Source organism: Nyctereutes procyonoides, unplaced genomic scaffold (genome assembly GCF_905146905.1).
Source record: "Nyctereutes procyonoides isolate TBG_1078 unplaced genomic scaffold, NYPRO_anot_genome, whole genome shotgun sequence".
NCBI lineage: Eukaryota > Metazoa > Chordata > Mammalia > Carnivora > Canidae > Nyctereutes > Nyctereutes procyonoides.
Window position 1 is genome coordinate 23,232,654 of NW_026575024.1, and position 20,011 is coordinate 23,252,664.

Sequence of the window (20,011 nt, forward strand, 5' to 3'; positions counted from 1 at the left end):
AAGATGGGCGCTTAAAAATAAGCCACTAGGGGGATCCCTGGGTGGCTCAGCGGTTTAGAGCCTGCCTTCGGCCCAGGGCCTGATCCTGGAGACCCGGGATCGAGTCCCACAGGGATCGAGTCCCACATCGGGCTCCCTGCCTGGGGCCTGCTTCTCCCTCTGTCTGTGTCTCTGCCTCTCTCTCTTTCTCTGTGTCTCTTGTGACTAAATAAATAAAATCTTAAAAAAAAAAAAATAAGACACTAGGCAAACTGAGCAGAAGAGCAGTGGCATACAGTGGTTAGGTGCCAGAACTCTGGATTAAGACAGACTGGATTTGGATTCCAGCTCTAACATTTTCCAGATAACTTTGTGCAAGTCATTTTCTCTCTGAGCCTCAGGCATTTCACCTATAAAATAGGAATAGTACCAGTACCAACTTTATACATTCATACAGGTGTTGTGAAGACAGAAATTAGTTAGGCTCTCAGAGTATTACTGCTCTTGCAGCCACACACGTAGCCAGACTCCTTATAGTTCCAACGCCCAGGAACTTTGCTCAAACAAGCTGCTTCCTCTGCCCAGTCCTTCTGCACCTCCCTGAAGGACCTGCTGGGCCAGCAGCCCACTACAATATTCTCCCATGGCAGTCTGGCCTGTTCTCTGGACCACAGCACTCAGCACTCTAGACTGAAACTGCCTGTCTCCAAGCGATCTCTCACAAGGCCCTGCCCTCCCCCATAGGCAGCCCCAGCATTTAACAAACAAGCAGTGCCCTTACATGGTGGTCAGGTGCTTGTTAAATGTCAACTTCCTCACTGGCAGAATAAAAACAAGAAAGAAGGACAAGTATCACTCCCCTAAACGGAAGTCAGGATTCACAGAGACAATCACGAGGAGGCTCTTTGAAAGTGCTACCCAATGAAGGAAGCCTTCAGAGCAGGGGAGGAAGGCAAGATATAGGGAACAAAGGACCTGAAGACAGACCACAATTTTGCTCCTGGACCTAAGCAAAGCTGTATTCATTTTTCAGGCAAGGGGAGGCTCCAGTCTATAAATGTTGGTAGCTTTGGAGTGGGTTTGTGTGGCTTCCTTTCAGAGCAGGGAGCCTTTTTTTTTTTTTAAGATTTATTTATTTATATGAGAGAGAAAAAGAGCACATGTGCACGCATGCAGGCACTCACGAGTAGGGGGAGGGACAGAAGGAAAAGAAACTTTTTTTTTTTTTTTTTTTTTTTTAAGATTTTATTTGATAGAGAGTGTGAGAGGGAGCTGAAGCAGAGGCAGGGGTAGAGGGAGAAGGGGAAGCAGACTCTCCGCTGAGCAGAGAGCCTCGATGCAGGGCTGGATCCCAGGGCCCTGAGATCATGACCTGAACTGCAGACACTTAACTGACAGAGCCATCCAGACACTCCGATAAAATACAAACTTATGACATGAAGGAATTTTAAAAACAATTTGTGAGGAATAAAACAGAATAGCAGAATAGTAACATATACTCAACTACTATTCATAGTTTACCAAGTTTTGATAACCTTATCAAATACCTAAACTGGAAAAAAACAAAAAAAACAAAAAACCAAATACCTAAACTGTTCTTATAGGACTCCTTAATTGAGGTATCACTATATTACAAAAGAAAACAATGTGATGTGATGAGCACTGGGTGTTCTATTCAACCAATAAATTGGGGATCCCTGGGTGGCGCAGCGGTTTGGCGCCTGCCTTTGGCCCAGGGCGCGATCCTGGAGACCCGGGATCGAATCCCACGTCAGGCTCCCGGTGCATGGAGCCTGCTTCTCCCTCTGCCTGTGTCTCTGCCTCTCTCTCTCTCTCTCTCTCTGTGACTATCATAAATAAATAAAAAAAATTTAAAAAAAAAAAAAAATCTCAACCAATAAATTGTTGAACACTACATCTGAGGGGAAAAAAAAAAAAGGAAATAATTTGGATATGGAGTCATCACTCCATGAGGCCTCCAAAGACATTTTCCTGAATTACAACTGTTTCACTGCACAGGAGATTTTAATGACAAATAGATTATTTAATAGTTAACTAACTCATCACCTTATTCTTTAAATATTAACTTTTACTCCTGGCCTTTATTATTAATACCAGGAAATGGCCAACATTTACTTCACCACAGGCTAACTCCTTTACAAATACCTTATCCCCAAATACTGCAACACAGAGAAGTTGGCAGTATTATCCGATTTTACAGAGGAAAGGAGACTTAGAGCAAATAACTTGCCCACGGTCACCTGGCTAGGTGGGAGAGCTGGGATCTGAGAAGCAGGACCTCCTCTAAGATCCACTCTACTTATACTACTTTTTAAAATGGGACCTTTGGGGATGCCTGGGTGGCTCAGCGGTTGAGTGTCTGCCTTTGGCTCAGGACATGATCCCAGAGTTCTGGAATCAAGTCCCACATCGGGCTCCCTGCATGGAGTCTGCTTCTCCCTCTGCCTATGTTCTCTGCCGCTTTCTGTCTCTCTCATGAATAAAAAAAAAAAAAAAAAAACTTAAAAAAAAAATAGGGCCTTTGAAAATATAAATGAATAATAAATGAAGCCTTTGGGATATCTGTACACTAATGATTATTAAGGGATTACTGTTTAAGTTGTTCTGTTTTAAAAAGGAAAAAAAATTAAGTCTTTTCCCTCTCTACTGAGAGAGTTATGGATAAAATACAAACAACATGAAGGAATTTTAAATTTTTTTTTTAAAGTCTGGCTTTTTTTTTTTTTAAGATTTTTTTTGTTTATTCATAGAGACATAGAGAGAGACAGGCAGAGACACAGGCAGAGGGAGAAGCAGGCTCCATGCATGGAGCCGGACATGGAACTCGATCCTGGGTCTCCAGGATCACACCCCAGGTTGCAGGCGGCGCTAAATCGCTGCGCCACTGGGGCTGCCCATGAAGGAATTTTAAAAACAATTTGTGATGAATAAAACAGAATAGTAACATATACTCAACTATTCACAGTTTACCAAGTTTTGATAACCTTATACACTGGTTTTCTCATTCCCATTTTAAAGATTAGGAAATGGAAGGAGTGAATCCATGGGTGGCTCAGCGGTTTGGCACCTGTCTTCGGCTCAGGGCATGATCCTGGGGTCCCAGGATCGAGTCCCACATCAGGCTCCCTGCATGGAGCCTGCTTCTCCCTCTGCCTAGGTCTCTACCTCTCTCTCTCTCTCTCTCTCTCTCTCTCTCTCTCTCGAATAAATAAATAAAATATTTTTCTAAAAAAAAGGTAATGGAAGGAAAATAACATTTACTGATATTTCCAATGATCAATGTGAGGCAGTCAGGACGATATTTAAGGGAGGAAACAGGTCCCAGAGGTTAAGTAACTACCTACACTGGAAGTCACCCTCCAATGCCCATGCCAAGAGGTTTAAGTCACATGCCCAAGTTATGTGTATTCCCAAGAGAGTGGCAGATGATGGAATTCAAACTCAGGCATATTGCCTCCATGTCTTGGTCCTTGCCATGACCTATCACACAGCCTGGATATAAAAGGAGGCCTCTTTCACTACCTTGCCCTTCTAAACTGCAGATACTTAAGTCTTATATAGGTCACATCATGACCAATTTCCTACTTATCAAATCACATTGGACAGCATTTGCCACTCCATGGGACCAAGGGACAGTCAAACAGCACCAGCCATGGCCAGGAGCCTCAAGAAAGGGAAAAAGGTAGCCTGAGCTGGACGAGTTTGGCTTCTACAACTGAGGGATGTTTGCATTATCAGGAACATCCTCTGGGATGAAGTGGCAAGGCCACCCCTTCTCTCAGTAGTGCTTCAAATCTGGGTTCCAGACTGCCACGTGTTTGACATTGTGATTAACATGATTTATTCAAACCTCTGAAGGGAAAAGTATGGCATTTAAGTAAGGATGTAAGAGCACTGGGAAAATGGGTAAAGAAACTTGGTACTCCATTGAACAAGTTATTCAATCTCAGCTTCTATGTCTGTTAGATGAGGATAATAGATAAACTGTAAAGATTCCATAATCTCCGGGACGCCTGGGTGGCTCAGCAGTTGGGTGTCTGCCTTTGGCTCAGAGAGTGATATTGGAGTCCCAGGATCGAGTCCCACATTGGGCTCCCTGCATGGAGCCTGCTTCTCCCTCTGCCTATGTCTCTGCCTCTCTCTCTATCTCTTGTGAATAAATAAAATCTTAAAAAAAAAAAAAAAAAAGATTACATAAGCTCCAACAGAGTGCTCCAAAAAATGCTAACTATAGTTATTATTGTAAATGCCCACATTTCCAGGCCAGGTTTCCACAACCTAGGAATCCAAACACTTGTGTGCCTGCAACAAAGGTATGTCAATCCATCTAGCTGTGTACCTTTTCCATGTAGGAAAGAACCCTCTTAAAAATCAGGTCTCTAGGGGTGCCTAGGTGGCTCATCGGTTAAGTGTCTGACTCTTGATTTCAGCTCAGGTCATGACTTCAAGATCTTGAGACTGTGTCCAACATCGGACTCCATACTCAGCACAGAGCCTGCTTGGGATTCTCTCTCTCTCCCCCTTCCTCTCCACCTCTCCCACTCCCTAAAAAAATTAAGTCTCTACTAGAACAATGAAAGCCTGAAATACTATCTAAGATGCCTGGGAATCAGCCTTTAAAATCCTAGCATTATGTTCCTGACATGGGATAAGCACTCATTAGATTAAACCATCATTTTTTTTTAATATAAACTCTACACCCAATGTGGGACTTGAACTCACAACCCTGCGATCAAGAGTCACATCTCTATAGACTAAGCCAGCCAGGCACACCCAAACCATTTTATTTTTTTAAGATTTTTTTTTAGAGATTTTATTTATTTATTCATGAGAGACACAGAGAGGCAGAGACACAGGCAGAGGGAGAAGCAGGCTCCTCGCAGGAAGCCCGATGTGGGACTCAATCCCAGATCCCGGGATTACGCCCTGAGCCAAAGGCAGGTGCTCAACCACTGAGCCACCTAGGCGTCCTTATTTTTTTAAGATTTTATTTATTTATTCATGAGAGACAAAGAGAGAGACAGACAAAGGCAGAGGGAGAAGCAGACCCCCTGAGGGAAGCCTGATGCAGGACTCGATCCCAGGACCACAGGATCAGGACCAGAGCCAAAAGCAGATGCTCAACCACCGAGCCACCCAGATGCCCCTCAAACCATCATTTTAAATCCTTCCCCACTCCTCCTCTCCCTCCTTCCCCAAAGTCCATGGATCCAGACACCACCTCCCTTTCATACAAACTGCCCTATTTATGCTGGATGACTCACACCAGGCTCCTAAAATTTTATGGGATTTCTGCAAGCTCATTACTTCCATTATTTGGTCAAAGAAAGCAAAGAACAGCTGGATACCTAGTCCAAGACCTAGCAAAGTTGTCACAGCGTTACAAATCAGGGTTTCAATTTTCAATAGGTTACTCTAAGTTAAGGTTAGTCAGTCAACAACCTGTAATGGGCAATTGCTAAGAGAAATGAGTAAGACAGGAACATTCTCCCTTTCTCTGAGCTTACAATCTAGCCAAGGAGGCTCTAAGTAACCATTCATTTTGGCTTAAAGAATATTTATCATGGGGGATCCCTGGGTGGCGCAGCGGTTTGGCGCCTGCCTTTGGCCCAGGGCGCGATCCTGGAGACCCGGGATCGAATCCCACGTCGGGCTCCCAGTGCATGGAGCCTGCTTCTCCCTCTGCCTGTGTCTCTGCCTCTCTCTCTCTCTCTCTCTGTGACTATCATAAAAAAAAAAAAAAAAAAAAAGAATATTTATCATGAAAAATGTCAACTTCTCCCAAGTAGCTCCTAGAGAGATGAGGAAGGAAGGTTACGGAGTTGTATATATAACATTGAGCCCTGATTTCCAGGCAGTGTCAGCAACTGCCTTTGAGAATAATCAGGTGTCCTCAAGGAACTGTTTCATTCAGTGATGAAGTTATTCGAAATCTAGATTTATCATCGTCCTTAGCAATTTCTTGTCTGGGTTTTTAAGGTTGAGTATATCGTTTGGGAAAAAAGCACTTGGAAGTCATTTTTAAATACTGCTTGCACTCAGGATACACTTTCAAATTTCAGATAGGGAGTTTGAGCACCTTTAAAATCCTGAAAGAAGTGGGGATCCCTGGGTGGCTCAGCAGTTTGGCGCCTGCCTTTGGCCCAGGGCACGATCCTGGGGATCGAGTCCCACGTTGGGCTCCCAGCATGGAGCCTGCTCCTCCCTCCTCCTGTGTCTCTGCCTCTCTCTCTCTCTATGTCTGTCATAAATAAATAAATAAATAAATAAATAAATAAATAAATAAATAAATAAATAAATAAATCCTTAAAAAAAAATCCTGAAAGAAGTACCAGGTAGCTGATTATCCAAGGATATGGAAGGCCTCTAGGAAAAGAGGATTAAAAACATTACATCTGACTTTCCCCAAACTCCAGCCAAAAGCAAATTACCTGCTTCACTTTTAAATTTCATTCTGCCTGCCCTACTAATTCAAAGGCAAAAAGAAAGCTAGCGTGGGAGGGCACCTGGGTGGCTCAGTCAGTTAAGTGTCAGCCTTTGGCTCAAGTCATAATACCAGGGTTTTGGGCTCGAGCCCTGTGCCTTAGGCTCCCTGCTCAGCAGGGAGTCTGCTTCTCCCTCTGCACCTTTCCAGCTTGTGCTTTCTCTCTAGTTCTTTCATAAATAAAATCTGGGAAAAAAAAAAGAAAGAAAGAAAGAAAAAGAAAGAAAGAAAGAAAGAAAGCAGGCAGACTGGGGTGGGGAGGAGAAAACACTTTTTAAATTTATATCAGTAAGAAATTACCAACATAGTTGTATGGAAACTACAAGACTCTGTTAGAGATTCAGGGAAGAACCTAGCACTGAAGGAACGTTGAACAAGAGTGAAAAGTTTAGGCAATTTTGAATGAAATAAAGCATGGAACTGGCAGAGGACATGGAGGTAGAAGTATGCTGAAGTTGGGTGTGAGGACAAGCCGGCTGCCTAGGCTAGAAAAGAGGCAGTGACAGAAGTGACTCGGAGGAGGGAAGGATTGGCAGCCTGCCCAACAGAGCACGTGAAGGAAATCAGATCTGCTAACAACAAGCTCCCACAGACACTGGGTTTCTAAGCAAAGTACTGACAAAGACACAGAGCAGGGTAGACTTTGGAGATAATCAGCCCCTCATTTTACAAATGGGGAGAATGAGGCCCAGCAGCATTAAGTGACTTGCCTGAGGTCTCACAGTGAGTGGAGGAGCTGGGACTAGGGCCAAATTCAGATCAAATCCGTTACTGAAGAGGAACTGACATTCATGTGAAGGATAAGGGGGAGGGGGAGGCACGGGACACAAAACAGTCTAGTCATTCAGGTTTGTCCTGATTAGGGCCAAGAACAGTATCAGGCTGGAAAAAGCCCATGACAGATGACAGCCAGGTAAATAGGTGCAGATGACTTAAGACATTTAGGAAGGAAAAAACCACTAAGATTCATTTGGTACAAAAAGAGAGTATTGTAAGCACCGATCACCATCAAAGAATATCATCTTCCCACTAGCATTTGCCTTTGTGAAGCTCTGGTACAGAGATAAACCAGTAGCTTCTATTGAAGGTCCAGGCACCTGCCTTTCCCAAGTCCATTTCCAGAACCTAGAAAACCAAGAAGGACTCCTTGGAAATACCAACATGTATGACCCTACTAACTTGGGAGTATCTCAGACTCCCTACGCATGGCAGGATAACAAGTGAGTAAGTAAAGAGATGAGATGGCTAACTGCAGTATTCACCAGAAGACTATGTCAAGGGGCACCTGACTGGCTCAGTCTGTTGAGCATCCAACTCTGGATTTCAGCTCAGGTCATGATCTCAGAGTCCTGGGATTGAGTCTCACATCTGACTCCCCAGTCAGCAGGGAGTCTGCTTGTTTTCCTCTCCCTCTGCTTCCCACTCCACTTGTGTGTGCTTACTCCTGCATCTTCCCCCTTTGAAAATAAAAAAGACTATATGCCAAGAATTATGCTCAGGGGCACCTGGGTTAGCTCAGTCTGTTAAGCATCTGCCTTTGGCTCAGATCATGATCTCAAGATCCTGGGGTTGAGCCCTGTGTCACCTCCCTGCTCAGCAGTGAGTCGGCTTCTGCCTCTCCCTCTGCCCTCCCCCACCCCAATCTTTTTTCTCTCTAAAGCAAATAAAGTCTTTTTTTTTTTTTTAAGATTTATTCATTTATTCACAAGAGACACAGAGAGAGAGGCACAGGCTGAGGGAAGAGAAGCAGGCTCCACTGCAGGGAGCCTGATGTGGGACTCCCATCCCTCAGGATCGCGCCCTGAGTCCAAGGCACATGCTCAACCACTGAGCCACCCAGGGGTCCCATCAAGTAAATAAATTCTTTAAAAAAAAATTTATATTCACAACTGCAGCACCTGGCTGGCCCAGTTAGTAGAGCATGCAACTCTTGATCTCGGGATCATGAGTTTGAGCCCCATGTTGAGTATAAAGTTTACTTTAGGGATCCCTGGGTGGCGCAGAGGTTTGGCGCCTGCCTTTGGCCCAGGGCGCGATCCTGGAGACCCGGGATCGAATCCCACGTCAGGCTCCTGGTGCATGGAGCCTACTTCTCCCTCTGCCTATGTCTCTGCCTCTCTCTCTCTCTCTCTCTCTCTGTGACTATCATAAAAATAAAAATAAAAAAATTTATAAAAAAAAATAAATAAATAAAGTTTACTTTATTTTTTTTTAAGATTTATTTATTTATTCATGAGAGACTCAGACTCAGAGAGAGAGATGCAGAAACACAGGCAAAGGGAGAAGCAGACTCCTCGCAGAAGCCCGATGTGGGACTCGATCCCAGGACTCCAGGATCATGACCTAAGCCATAGGCAGGCACCCAACCACTGAGTCACCCAGGCGTCCCTAAAGTTTAGTTTAAAAAAAAAAAAAAAAAAAACTAATTATGTTCACAATTAAGCAATTATTTAAGTTTTTTTTTTAAAGATTTTATTTATTCATGAGAGACACAGAGAGAGAGGCAGAGACACAGGCAGAGGGAGAAGCAGGCTCCATGAAGGGAGCCCAACGTGGGACTCCATCCCGGGACTCCAAGATCACGCCCTGGGCTGAAAGCAGGTGCTAAACCACTAAGCTACCCGGGGATCCCATCATTTAAGCATTTAAATTTGACAAAATAGGTGCCTGGGTGACTTAGTTGGTTAAGTATCTGCCTTGGGCTCAAGTCTTGATCTCAGGGTCCTAGGATCCAGCCCCAAAGGAGCTTCCTGCTCAGTGGGGAGCCTGTTTTCCCTCTCCCTTTGCCATTCCCATTGCTAGTGCCTGTGCGCTCTCTCTCCCAAATAAATCTTTAAAAATATATAAATTTAGGGATCCCTGGGTGGCGCAGCGGTTTGGCGCCTGCCTTTGGCCCAGGGCGCGATCCTGGAGACCCGGGATTGAATCCCACGTCGGGCTCCCGGTGCATGGAGCCTGCTTCTCCCTCTGCCTATGTCTCTGCCTCTCTCTCTCTCTATCATAAATAAATAAAAAAAATTTAAGAAAAATTATAAAATATATATATACATATATAAATTTGACAAAATACATAGAAATTCAAATTCCTTAAGAAATTTTAGCTGGGGGGGGGGGTGCGCCTGGGTGGCTCAGTTGATTAAGCATCTGCCTTGGGCTCAGGTCATAATCCCCCAGGATCCTGGGATGGAGCCCCATGTGGGGTTCCCTGCTCAGTGGGTGAGTCTGTTTCTCCCTCTGCCCTTTTATGCTCTCTCGCTATCTTGCTCTCAAATAAAATCTTTATTAGAAAAAGGAATTTTCGGGATCCCTGGGTGGTGCAGCGGTTAGCGCCTGCCTTTGGCCCAGGGCGCGATCCTGGAGACCCGGGATTGAATCCCACGTCGGGCTCCCAGTACATGGAGCCTGCTTCTCCCTCTGCCTGTGTCTCTGCCTCTCTCTCTCTCTCTCTCTCTCTCCTCTCTGTGTGTGTGTGTGACTATCATAAATAAATAAAAATTAAAAAAAAAAAGAAAAAGGAATTTTCACCATGGTTTCAAAAGCAAAATGCTGGACTAGCATATAGTTATAATTAAGTATAACTGATAGTCCTCGGAAGGTGACTTGTACAAACTTTAGGGGACGGGAGCACTTAAGTGGCTCAGTGGTTGAGCATCTGCCTTTGGCTCAGGTCAAGATCTGGAGGTTCTGGGATGGAGTCCCACATTGGGCTCCCCACAGGGAGCCTGCTTCTCCCTCTGCCTGTGTTTCTGCCTCTTTCTCTCTCTCTCTCTCTGTGTCTCTCATGAATAAATAAAATCTTAAAAAAAAAAATTAGGGGATGCGTCTGGATAAAGAGAAAGTGGAAAATAATACCTCAGCATAAGGCTAACTACACCACCTATTTCCACAAAGATATCCTTGGCTTTGTGTATAGAACCTCACTACTCAGTGTAGTTCAGTAATATGGCCATCACCTGGGAATTAGAAATGCAGATCCAGAGGCTCCAACCTAAACCTACTGGATCAGAATTAGCATGTTAGCACGACCCTTCTCCCACAAGCAATTTATATGCACATTCAAGTTTGAGAAGCATGGACACAGAATACTTTAAGGGTGCACTGTATATAGCAGTACCAAGCAAATAAAGTACCAAACAGGCGTATAAAGAGATGAAATATCTGTTCACTTTCTGTGTATCATATTTTATTAGGTACTGCTCAGACAGACCTCCAGCGTTTTTTATCAATTTGGTACTTACTAACGACCACATGATCTAAATGTGGGATCCATTTCACTTCCTGAAATAACACACCTTACTCTGCCTGTGTCTCTGCCTCTCTCTCTCTCTCTCTTTCTCTCTCTCTCTGTGACTATCATAAATAAATAAATTAAAAAAAAAATGAAATAACACACCTTAGCTCTAGGGCTTTCATGACCATGAAAAATAAAACACTTAGTTGTTCTGAAAATATAGTAACAGTTAATTTTATTCAAGCTCCAATACTGAGTTCAGAGCACTTTTTCACAAGCTCCATTAATTCCTACAGGTTCCTGCGAGTATCATTAAATCCTCCAGCATCCCTAAGAAGCAGGTGCTTGGCAAACATCCAATCTCCAAATGAGATTCAGAAGGAAGTAGTCCTGTAAATGCAGTACCTTCCTGCCTCATCCTGCCAGTGTAGCTTCTCAGGCCCAAACTCCCCCACTGAGGCCTCATACAGCTGCACACTCAAGTACTTCCCAAAAGGGAGAAAGGTCAGAGGTATCATTATCCCATAAGCACTTGGGATTCCAGCTGTGGAGAAATTAAGCCGGTTAGGGGCTCAGAGAAGCCCTGAGTAAGATCTGGAAAGACAGAGGGAAATACAAAAGAAAGAACCTACTGAGAGGCTTTTAAGAGACAAGAGGTCCCAGATACTTGGTGATTTTAAGATGGGTATTGGGAGCAAGGCTTGGCAGACATGTGAGAAAATGGTAAGAGGTAAGTATCCATCCCCCACCTGCAACTCAGGGAAAAGAACAAAAAGAGTGACAAAGAGATTCCTCCAAATGACCTCTTTTCTTGATAAAAGGAAGGAAGAAAGCTAATGTAGGGAGGAAGCTTATGAGCTGGAAGACTGGAAGACTCTCTTCAGAATTTTTTCCCAATGGGGGGGGTGGGAAGCAAAGGAGAAAACAGTACACATCTAACCAGAATCTTATAGGAAGCAAACCACTGGAAGATTAAAAGTCCTGTGAATAACCAAAGAAATGTAAAGGGATTTCCTTTCCAGTTTAAATTCAGTGCTGGAGGGTCAGGCAGTCCTGGATCTGAGGCCAGCTAAAAGGGAAATGGGAAAAACTCTACAGACTCCAGTAAGCAGAGCACTGTCCAAAGGGAGTTAGAAACCAGAAAAAGGCAGAAAATGGGATAGGGCAAGCCAAGATAGAAGAGTTCCTGTTAGTAAAAAGCAAAAACATAAAAGGTAAAATAGATGTATGAAAGACAGCATGCAGGGATCCCTGGGTGGCGCAGCGGTTTGGCGCCTGCCTTTGGCCCAGGGCGCGATCCTGGAGACCCAGGATCGAATCCCACATCGGGCTCCCGGTGCATGGAGCCTGCTTCTCCCTCTGCCTGTGTCTCTGCCTCTCTGTGTGTGTGTGTGTGTGACTATCATAAATAAATAAAAATTTAAAAAAATCTTTAAAAAAAAAAAGAAAGAAAGACAGCATGCAGGTACCCTTTAAGGGAGGGATCTTTTCCTTGGGGGAGGGAAATTCAAGGTGTGACTATAGGAAGTGTGCTCAGAAAAAAGGCCACAGAAGCAGAGAAAGTGCTGTGCTAAAGAAAGATAAGCATTCACCAGAGGAAGGAAGAGGAAATGGGTGCCCTGACCAAAGCAGGGAGAGCACCTAAAAGGGAAATGGGGTTCCAAAGAGGAAAGTAAACTGAGTAACGAAAATGCCTTGGATAGAAGAAAAGCTAAAAAGGATAGGAGGCATCATGCTCAAGAACCAGATATCATGGCGCAGGCATGAGAGAACTTAGAAAAAATGTGTGCCCTCCCAGATTTAAGAATCATCAGGAAGGTGGCTGCACCCCGAGGACTGGGCAACCAAAAGGAGTGGATCCTGTACATTTTGGAAACACAGGAAACAAATACACTCTCAGATATGAACCTGAGTCTCCCCCAGGAAATAAAGTAGTTTAATTTGAGGAACTCATGAAAATGGGTGCAACCCCCAGAATACAGTGACTAGAAAAAGCAGTGAATTCCTTTATTTGTGCAACCGCAAATATCTACCTTTAAACTTCAGAATTTGGATCGCATTTTCAGTAGACTCTGGAAATAAGGAGCACCCCCAAGGGCTGGGGAAACGAAGCAGCCCCTAAATTTAAAAAATTTTGGAAAGCATTTGCAAGATCTGGGGCCAGGAAAAGAAGATTCTTTCTTGGATATGTGGGAATAGAAGTATCCCCGAAACTTTGGCTACCGGACCCCAGATTTGAGATTCAATTATGGAGCAAACCCCAAAATTTGAAAGGGAGTGCGTGTTCAGATTAGTGGCTCGGAAAAGGGAGTGTCCTCCCAGTTTGGGGGGGGTTGCCTGGGAAATGGGATACATCCTCAGTTTGAGGGGCTTTGGAAATTAAGATAAAACCCCAGGGCTGGAGTTTAAGAAAGGGAGTGCACCACATTCTCTAAACTATAGAGAAAGGGGACACTCCCATAGTCAGGGGCTTGAGAAAGGGGTGTGCTCCCCAGAATAGGATAAAAGAGTCAATAAAAGAAAACGCATTCCCAAAGCACAAGGCAACAGCGGCGGCTGGAGGTGGAGCTCTCGGGGACCACACAGCTCAGCCTCTCTCTAGCCCCAGCGCTTACCCCCCACCCCCAACGCGGCCCGCTCCGCGCCCCGAGCCCGCACCCCGCGGCCCAGCCCCCTCGGGCGGCGCTGATTGGCCGCGACCGCCGTCATTCCCTCGGGCAGCCCTGGGGATTGGGCGCCGCTCGCACGCCCGCCACGCTCTCAGCAGCGGTCCCCGGGCCTCCCTCCCGGCTGGGCGAGCGGGGCCGGGCGGAGAGCGAGGCCAGGCAGGGGACCGGGCAGCGGCGGCGGCCGTCTCCTCTGCCGCTGGCACAGCGCGCGCACGGCGCGGGCCCGGCCCAACCCGGCCCCGGCCCTCCGGCTTCTCCTCGCCGCGCCTCGTCGCGAGCTCACCTCACAGCCCCGCTCCGGCTGCGCCGCTCCAGGACCAACCGACAGAAGGACTCTGCGTGCTGCGCACCACGTGACCCCCGGGACGCGCCCAGCGTATCCCCCGCCCCCCACACACACGCACCATCGCCACCACCGAGTGACGCAGCGCCCCAGCTGCCCCGCCCTCGGCCCCGCCCTGCTCGCTCCCCGTGGAGACGGCCCCCGCGGCCACGCCCACTGCCCTGACGCGCGGGAACCAGGCCGGAGCCCTGATCCAGAGCACGAAGTCCCCGTTCGTCAGGTAACACGAAGCCTGGGACTGGACACGCACGATCCATCACCTGTTAATTTTGCCTCCCAAGTGCATCTGGAAGCCTCTTACTTTTTTCCGTCCCACTGCTGACACTCCAGTCTAGGCCCCCTCTCTCTTAGATGATGGTCGTGCCCTCCATCCCATTACCCTTTCCCCTTCCAAGCCATTCTTCACACACAGTGGAAGCTTTTCAAAATTCAAATATAATCACAAACCCCGTTCTTCCGGTTGAAATCTTAATATCCCCCTGTAGCCTATCAACCAGGCTCTTCAAAGTCTAATAAATCCTAACCTGCCTCTCTCACAATCTCACACACCCTGCTTTCCCACGTTTTCCACCCCTTTCAAGTGCGTAAGCCAGGTTCCTTGACCCCTCAGGGTCTTTGCACTAATACCTCCTCCACTTTGCCTCATTAACTCCTAGGAAAGGATTCCAATTGCTGGTGTGGAGAGGAGCTGTATTTCGCCTCTGGGGACCAAGGTCGGAGTTGCAGCCACATCAAAAGAGTATGAAATGTTTTCCCAATAGGACTTGGGAAGTCCCAAGGAGATTGGCTAAACATTTGTTATTTATGAGGGCAATGAGGACTTTAACTTACATTGAAAAGACAAAGCAGCCAGATTGTATTTTTTTTTAAGATTTTATTTATTCATGAGAGACAGAGAGACACAGAGAGAGGCAGAGACACAGGCAGAGGGAGAAGCAGGCTCCCTGCAGGGAGCCCCATGTGGCACTTGATTCTTGATTTCAGCTCATGTCATGATCTAAGTAGGGGGATTCCAGCCCCCTGTCAGGCTCTGTGTTCAGCATAGAGTCTTCATGTCCCTCTCCCTCTGCTCCGCCTCTCTCTCAAAGAAATGAAATTTTTTTTAAAATGTAAATCTAATCATGTCACCACCCTGCTTAAAACAGCCAATCTGTTCACCTAAATCCTTCACCCTTGCTTGTCCTCTAGGTATACTGACTTTCTCTCAGTTTCTATGATTCTTCCTACATTCTTTCCAGCTGCTGGCTCATTGAATAGGCCGCTGCTTTTTTGCAAAGCTGACTCTTCATCATGCAAGGTCTATTTGTCATCTCCTTGGTGAGACTCTCTATAGCTACATAATGTAGAAGTGCTTCAGTCAATCAAATGCCTGCGCCATGACAATTACTCTCTACCTTTTCACTGTTCATTTTCAACAGAGCATTAACACAGTTTTGTTTCATTTATTCTCTTGATTGTATGTGTTTCCTGAATTAGAGTGAGGAACTATTTTATTTATATCAACTCAATTGTCAAATCTGGCAAATAATAGATGGTCAATGTGTATCTGTCGAAGAACTGAAAGGAAAGAAAATGATATTGAAAAGAAAAACTAGGGCAGGCCCAGTGGCGCAGCAGTTTAGGGCCTGCCTTCAGCCCCGGGGTGTGATCCTGGAGACCGGGGATCGAGTCCCACGTCAGGCTCCCTGCATGGAGCCTGCTTCTCCCTCTGCCTGTGTCTCTACCTCTCTCTCTGTGTCTCTCATGAATAAATAAATGAAATTTAAAAAAAAAAAGAAAAACTAGTAGATTCTTCTTTATGGCCCAAGTCCATAGGAGAGGTGTTCTTTAAATCAGGCTTGAAGAAGGCATTACTTCAGGGCAGAGGGAAGTGTTTAGGAAGAGATTCTGGGAAACCAAGGACAAAAGCTTCAGCAGCACTTATAACAGTACAGAGTTTAGTGTGGCCCCTGTCCAAGGATAACATGCAAATTAGTGAAATATTAGTAAAAAACAAAACAAAACAAAAAAACCTTCAGTAATTTAAGGACTAGAACCACCTGCATACACTCATCTAAGTTCCAATACACTAAGAAATGATCTTCCCAGGATCCTCTTGGTTTATATTTATTAGCATGAAATTGTTCAAATGTTAGTGGCTGCTGTAGCATATAGAGGATTTGTTGTCCCACGACCATAAAATGCCAAGAATCCCATATTCAATAGTCCCACATAAATACAACATGTTTCTTCACTTATTTAGCCTGCATGTATTGAAACCCGGGTTTGGGACGCCTGGGTGGCTCAGCAGTTTAGCGCCTGCCTTGGGCCCAGGGCGTGATCCTGGAGTCCCGAGGTCGAGTCCTGCATCGGGCTCCCTGCATGGAGCCTGCTTCTCCCTCTGCCTGTGTCTCTGCCTCTCTCTCTGTGTCTCTCATGAATAAATAAATAAAATCTTAAAAAAAAAAAAAAAGGGCACAGTGCAGAATGAGGTGTAGGCCCTGCTCTCAAGGATCTCACAGCCCAGTAAAGAAATCATTGCAATTTGTAAGTTAAGGTTCTTTTTGTCTGTTGCAAATACAGGCACTGACAGTGTTGCCAATACAAGCAAAAGAGAAATATATTACAAGGATATTAGGGGCCTAGAGCATGGACAGGAGGGTAAGCTTTGAAAACAAGCAGACAAAAAAGCAGCTTCACCAAGAAGCAGCTGCTGCAGCCAACAGCACCACACACCACAGCTGGGATTCAATCCTAACATCTTTTTGTCTTTGAGTCACTCATTTAAGAGGCAAAAATCTTGGCCCAGAGCCACTGTTGATTGGTCAATCTCAGGTCACATGGATTAGTCCAAGCTGCCAGGGAAAGAAGAGAGGAGCAATCTGCCCCTATGGATATTCCCCCATTGGGAAAATTGGGAAAGAGGGGAGAGCTGATGCTGGCCAACCAAAATAATTTGATGCAGATATGAATAAAGTACCTTGGGAGTTAAGCTCTTTCTGATTCCTGCAGAAACCTGGCTTGCCAGCTTCTAAACTGGATCTTCACTGGCTGCTAGTCACAGAACTCCAGTTTGCAAAATTCTCATCTAAAGCCCTAGTTTTACCACTGCCTCCTTAGCAGCATCCATCGTTGGGCCTTAAGATCCTCCCCAGCGTCTCACTAGTAGTGGGTCTCAACCTCCCAATTATATCATAGGTAGAGCCTTTCTTCATACAAAATTGGCATTCAACTAATAGTTGCAATTAGTAGAATAAATGAAACAATGAATGTAAAGCAGCCTCAGTTCCACAGAGTAGAATCGCTCCTGCTAAGTATCCAACCAATTCAGAACTCTGGTCCCAGCCTGTAAAATGACAGCTCCACAAAGAAACCCCCGCATACACACAAAAGGCATTCAGTAGCTGCCTGGAAAGTCTTTTAACTCCCTACGCATCACTTTTCTTCTTAAATTGTCATATTTAAGTTAAATAGTGTATGAGAAAATCTATTATTAACTGCAAAGTTCTATAAAATTATTTTCTGATTACTTTCTTACTAGATTCTTCATCATCTAGAGTATTCATAATGTCCCTGCCAGAACTAATGCCCTAACATGAGATAGGATATTCAATTAGAAAACTGATCTTTCTCAGCCTCTAGCCAACAAACCTTTACACTCTGTCCTTATGCAACCCCAAGGTATTTACAATGAGTCTGTCTAGGGAAAAGGGGAAAACTAAAATAGAAAAGCAACCCTGGGTGCCTGGGTGGCTCAGTCAGTTAAGCATCTGCTGCCTTTGGCTCCGGTCATGATCCCAGGGTCCTGGGATCAAGCCCCACATTGGGCTCTTTGTTCAGCAAGGGGACTCCTCTCTCTCCCTCTGCCTGCCACCCCCCTGCTTGTGCTCGCTTTCCCTCTTTATTTCCCTCAAATAAATACAATCTTTAAAAAAAAAAAGAAAAGAAAAAAGCTGTGACTCACACTCACAGACCCCATATATTCAGAATATTACCAAGCTTGAGCATGTCAGTCTCCAAAGTAGGAACTAGGGTATGATATCTGCAGCACTCAGCTGAGTATGAGAACTCAGGAAGCCGGAAACCACAGTCACAGCAGCATATGAAAGGTCCAAGAACCTTCACAAGGCGCCAGGGGCCCAAGGGAAGCAAGTTGAGTCTTGGCCCTGGCCTGACGTCTTCCAGTCTGGACCTGATGGAAAGTTCTTGAGTTCCCCAAGCCTTAGTGCTCTCCAAGTGAGGGGGAGGAGAATTAAGTAGGAATTCTGATATATTTCCAGCATTTTGCAAGATTATAGGAAAGGAGGAAGAAGAGGAAAAAGAGGAGAACATTTTTTTATTTTTGTCCTAGATATTAAGAAGAATAATAAGGGGCATCTGGTGGCTCAGTTTGTTAAGTGTGCAACTCTTGATTTCAGCTCAGGTCTTGATCTCAGGGTTGTGAGTTCAAGCCCTGTGTTGGGCTCCACTGGGCATGAAGTCTACTTAAGAAAAAAAAAATCAGGTAATCCACCTGGACTACGTCAAGGGACTAAGTCCTGTTCTACTTTGTCCTTTGGGAGCTCTAGTATCTGCTGCACTGTTCTCTGTAATTTATGCATACTTAATACATATTTCTTGTGGGTTGAAACCCATGCCAATCCAGAGATAAAAGAGAAAGGGGGAGGAGTTTAGCCCTAGGGATCTAAAGGAATGGAGGTTAAAGATGTCAATTAAATGAACAGTCTCTAAATCTGCTGGTACTCCACTCCCCAAATGTTTCTTATAATTTAATTTTAAATAGTTAATGCTATGCTAGGTGGTTCAAATGCCAAAAACTATATAAGGCATACAATGCAAAGTCTACCTCAAATTCTTGTCCTTCTCTGGTCTTGTTTCTACTGATTAACTACTGCTCTTACTTTCTTATGAATCATTTCAGGATTTCTTTACACATAAATAAGCAAACTCAAATATAAGTTAAAAAAAGAAATCTAATTTCAAATATGTTCTGACTCTTTTAAACTAAAATAAACATTTTTCTTAAACTTTTTTTTTTTTTTTTAAGTAATCTGTACACCCAACATGGAGCTCAAACTCAGAAACCTGAGATCAAGAGTCCCATGCTTTATTGACTAAGCCAGCCAGGTGCCCCCAAAAGGAACATTTATATATGTTGTTTTCCACCTTACCTTTTTCATATATTTGGACACTGTGGAATACATTTTGGACACCATGGAATACATTTTGTCCAATGGCATAAAAATAACTTCTTTGTTATCTTGTTTTATATTACTGCTCTGTAGAGTTTCTTGTATGGATATACTATAATTTGCTTAATCAGTCACTTATTGAAGGACATTTAGGTTGTTCCCAATCTTTTGCAATTTAAAAACAATGTTCCATTTACAAATAGTAAACCACATGTGGGCAGGTAGAAAACTCTGATCTAAGTTCTCAGAAGTGAGATGCCTGGGTGCCTCAGCGATTGAGCATCTGCCTTTGGCTCAGGGCGTGATCCTGGAGTCCTTGGATCGAGTCCCACATCGGGCTCCCTGCCTGGAGCCTGCTTCTCCCTCTGCCTATGTCTCTGCTTCTCTCTCTGTCTCTCATGAGTAAATAATAAAATCTTAAAATTCTCAGAAATGAGAGCTCTGAGCCACAGGAATATATATACATTTGTAACTTTGGTAGAGATTGCAACTTGCCCTTTATAGATTCCCCAAAGATATAACTCCACAGTTGCAAAATATGTCACAAGTAATCTACTACTTGTGGTAATTAAAATCCAGCAATTTATTTATAATTTAAGTAGAAGCAATTTCAAAATTATTCCCATTATGTTATTTTCATTTACTTTCATTCCTGATAAAGAAATGACTAATGTGGGGCAGCCCAGGTGGCTCAGCGGTTTAGCACTGCCTGCAGCCCAGGGCATGACCCTAGGGTCCCGGGCTCAAGTCCCGCGTCGGGCTCCCTGCAGGGAACCTTCTCCCTCTGCCTGTGTCTCTGCCTCTCTTTCTCTCTCTGTGTCTCTCATGAATAAATAAATCTTAAAAAAAAAAAAGTTAAAAAAAAGAAATTACTAATGTTCCAGTTTCTAGCTAGAAACATATATAACCCACTGTACAACTGTGTATATCACACATATCAATGTTACCCCTGTGTCTTTAGAAGAGATATACTGAAAATTATCTTGACGGTCTTAATGTAGAGAAAAATATTCTTAAGCATGAAAGGACGAGTTATTAAGGAAAATATTATAGATTCAACAGCATTGAAAAATTCTATTCTGGGGATCCCTGGGTGGCTTAGCGGTTTAGCGC

General features: G+C 44.5%; 1 protein-coding gene across 2 annotated transcripts in view; it reads right to left on the reverse strand.

Annotated features, from left to right (window-relative positions):
- Positions 1-17,694, reverse strand: part of PHF20 (PHD finger protein 20) — a 154,015-nt gene extending 136,321 nt beyond the window's left edge. Inside the window, exon 1 of one of the 2 annotated variants that reach the window (XM_055303683.1) lies at positions 17,677-17,694. The gene's annotated coding sequence lies outside the window, so the exon portion shown is untranslated. Of the gene's footprint in view, positions 1-13,667; positions 13,770-17,676 lie in introns of those variants that run through there. The other variant, XM_055303673.1, reaches the window with a different exon arrangement.
- Positions 17,695-20,011: the final 2,317 nt, after the last annotated feature.